The sequence below is a fragment of the Silene latifolia genome, chromosome X, assembly GCF_048544455.1.
Source record: "Silene latifolia isolate original U9 population chromosome X, ASM4854445v1, whole genome shotgun sequence".
Lineage (NCBI taxonomy): Eukaryota > Viridiplantae > Streptophyta > Magnoliopsida > Caryophyllales > Caryophyllaceae > Silene > Silene latifolia.
In genome coordinates this window covers 241,113,832-241,118,094 of record NC_133537.1, presented here as the reverse complement: position 1 = coordinate 241,118,094, position 4,263 = coordinate 241,113,832, and positions in this window count along the sequence as shown.

Sequence of the window (4,263 nt, the reverse complement as noted above, 5' to 3'; positions counted from 1 at the left end):
TAATTCGTTAGCTTACGTATTAATTAACTATTACTCGTATTATCACTAATAATTTGTTCGTTAATTTGTTTAATCTTTTTTTTCTCAAATTATCCGTTTCAAATGTATTTTCGACGTAGATCGATTAACCCATTGTAATTATTGTAATTTTCTTTATTGTATCTTTATTGTATTTTATTATTGTATTGCTTGTATGTCTCTCACATGTAATCAACCCTAAATTTCTACCTCGACATTAATGCATGTTAAATTACTTGTTAACCGACTTAGTATTAATTCTCACATGCTAGGATTAATCTAATGGATGTTGCATTGCATGCATATAATCGACAACATATCGAGTATAGACAATTTCCCTAATCATTAGTAGAGGCCGCTATCGAGGCGGGCGGGATTAGGTGTTCGATCAAAAGAGCTTCCTAATACGTACCCTCACCCGTTACTCCAGATATCTGTGAACATCCGTGTTCATTGGCATCCACGAGAGTCATTCTAGACATAGAATGCTAAGGGTAACGAGTTCTTGGTGTTCATGTCACTACTTTGTGTCTTGACATGACACGCGGTATTCGAACGGTTTCCAATTTTCCACAATAAATCGGTGGCGACTCCACAAATGCACAAGAAAAGCTTGCTCGCTTTTCACCGAGCGACCCCCCGTGGGCCCGCGTCCACACTAAAGCCCGTTGAATATGCATAACGCATTACAAATTCCACCTTTATTTCAAGTTTTAAACAATTTTATAAAGAAAGAGCGTTCAAAACTTTTATGTTTCCTTCCTCATTTGAGGTCCATGTGCTAATTGCGTTTCCTCATATGATGTGTGTTATTTGCCTATTAGATTGCATTCTTGTGTGGCTACTAACCATGCAGGTGAGTGTCAGAAGCAGTGCTCGCTCCAACTGGGGGCTTCGCTCAAGTCTTCATTCTCCCCAACGGCGGTTGAGGTATTCCCTAGCAGTATTCGCAGTGATGCTCAAGGTTTCTTCCATGGCGATCAAGATGTTCCAAATCGTCGATGTGTTCCCAGCGAGAGTTCATGATCACTAAATACAGTTCATGGGCTTCTCCTCTTTATCGGAATTTCGCTTGCAAATGACCCAAGCGGAATTTCTCGTCAGCGACGCTAAGGACGCGTCATTGTCGATTTATTCTCTTCAGCGATGCTAAAGACGCGTCGTTGTCAATGCTTTCTCTTCAGCGGTGCCAACGGCGCGTCGTTGTCAATCAAACACCTTTATTTTCCTCAGCGATGCTAAGGACGCATCATTGTCGATCCTTTGTTTTCTCCTCAGCGATGCCAAGGGCGCGTCGTTGTTGACTCAACATATTATTCTTCCCCACGGAGTTCGAGAGAAACAATTCCCGAAGAGTTATGTTCTTTCAGATAAACCTTTATATCTTTCAGAAACCTGCCTTAATCCTTTAGATACCCCTTTTCAGGATAAACCTTCATATCTTTCAGAAACTTGCCTTAATCTTTCAGACAACCCTTCAAATGAGCCTTCGGATAATCCTTTTTCCCTTCATATAACTTCAGATAATCCTTTATTCCTTCAGACACCTTTCAGGACAGTCCCTTCATATGTTCAGACAACTTTCAGGATAATTCCCCCTTTAGTTCTTTTCAGTCTTCCTTTCAGTCCTTCGGAGATTTATCCTCCAGCCTTCCCTTTAGAGAGAGATATCCTTCAGAGTTAGCCTTCAGAAGTGTTAAGAAAATTCTTCAGAATCCCTGTAACCCCTAATGCCTTCAGACACCAAGTTATCTTCAGACAAAAGAGTTTTGCCAAAGCGCCTTCAATCCCGTTTTAACCAGGGGTATCTCAGGTATGGTTTCTTCTTATAGCTAGCGAGCTTCCTTACGTAGTCTAATGGACTTTAAATGACCCTCCCCGATAGTCAAAAGACTCTAAAATGTTCCCGACGATAGGTCCTTGGCTCAGACCCCTTGAGCTGCCTCGCGTCGCCATAGTCTTCAGGTTGTAATCTTCGATTGACCTGATAGCTATACTTTGAATTTCGCCTTGTCCAAGCCTCAGTCAAAGTGGGGGCTCTGTAGATACCTCATTTCTGCACCTCCCGCAAGCCATCGGTGATGATTAGGCCGCATGTTTGGTACACGGAATGATTTATGACAGTTTGTAAGTTTATCGTCAAGTGATAGCTCAAATAGTTGTGTCTACCCCTTGGTTGTCATCTACGCGACGATACGGTCGTTATGACAGTAATTAGAGTTCATTTGGAGTCCGGGTCAAAAACCGCTTCATTTTCTAATAAACCGTTTTAAAATGCCGAGTCAGAATGTTCTAGAATATTCCGGATATTTCTATTCCATAATTTATTTTTACATCTTTTGGTAAAATATATCCCGAAAATCATATTTTAAGGAATAAGGAAGTTGAGATCTACCGCAATTTCATAAAAGAAACGCGGAAATCTTTCTTCCGCAGGAGGAAACCTTTGGGGAAAGGACGCAGCACCTGCTGCGCCTCTTCGAAAGATCGCAGCAGCTGTGGCGCCTCTTTCCTAGCCCTTTTCCGCGTATTTTCAGATCTTTTCGAGATTTGTTTCCAAATTTTCAGTCATACCATAATTCCTCCGTGTGATTAGTATAAATAGGGACCTTTGTTCCTCATATTTCTCACGCGAGTGTCCGCCCTTCTCTTCTCCCTTTGCATTCTAAGACCGTGCTCTAAGCTTATTGACGTCTACGTGCTTGATCAATCGACCACGTAAGCTCGGATCCTTCTGAGTACCAGTCACGTTCCATGACCGACCAATTTGACAAACTACACTCAATTAATCAATCAATTTAATCTAAATCCTCTTAAGAGGGCACTTTCATCATACATTCGAGTCGAGCAATCGCTAAAGGTTAACTTAGTTAATCTCATTTCGTCAAACATGTAAGTCTGAGGGTGTAAATCCCATCTTTTATTATTGTATTTTATTATTGTACCAATTAATGTAAGGTTTACGTCAAAAATATGCTTAAGAACGATTTCTAAAACCCTTTTATCAAATTGTTTTCACGGATTAACTATAGGCAAATGTCGAGAAGAAACGCAGTAACTGTTGCGCCTCTTCGAAGAGTCGCAGCATCTGCTGCACCTCTTCGAAGAGTCGCAACATCTGTTGCGCCTCTTCCAGAGGTTGCCGCAGTTCCTGCTTTTCTTCTTCTTCTTCCTCGCCTCTCTGTTAATTCGTCTTTCTTTTGTTTTATTTTCTTATTTTCTTCTTATTCATTCACATATAATAATTATAACACGCATATTCATAATATTTTATCACCTTTAAATCCGACTTAAATCCCTTATAGTGAATATTTGTGCGTTTTCGTCATCAAATCAAATCCGGATTTTGGAGATTCGATTCGTTCATATAAAATCCCTGGAATTCGACTTTTGTATATGTTTTCATCTGTTTATCACAACTTTCGTATAGTTTAACCTAAATAATCCTAATTAATTTGTAATTAATTTCCAATTAATCTTTAATTCGCTTATAACCCGTTTTAATTCGTTTTATCGCTTTTATGACCAATTCACATGTAAATAATATGTTAAATCATTTTCATCCGAGTCAAATATCAATAATCAATCATTAAATACACCAACGAACATTAACAACACGCACTTCTGACTTCACAGCCAGAACTCACCTCAGGAACAGACGCAGTGACCACTGCGCCTCTTCCAAGAGGCGCAGCATTGCTGCGCCTGTTCCGGGTTGAGCTCTGTCTATGAACTTCCGTTCTTGCCTTGACCTGATTCATTAATTTACGTATTAATTGACTATTAATCGTAATATCACCTTTAATCTGTCCGTTTTATCCTAATTTATTTTTTCTCTTGTTTTTCTCAAATTATCCGTCTTAGATATATTTTTGACGTAAATCAATTAACCCGTTGTAATTATTGTAATTTTAATTATCGTTATTTATTTATTGTATTGTATGATTTAATTACTTGTCTTCACATGTAATTAATCTAAACCCTACTTCGACATTAATGAGTGCTAATTAATTGTTCACTGACATAGACTAATCTCACATGCTAGGATTAAAACATTGGATGTTGCATTGCATGCATATAATCGACAACATATCAAGTATGAATAATTTCCCTAATCATTAGTAGAGGCCGCTATCGAGGCGGACGGGATTAGGTTTTCATTAAAAAGACTTCCTAATATGTACCCTCACCCTTTACTCCAGATCTCTGTGAACATCCGTGTTCATTGGCATCCACGAGAGTCAT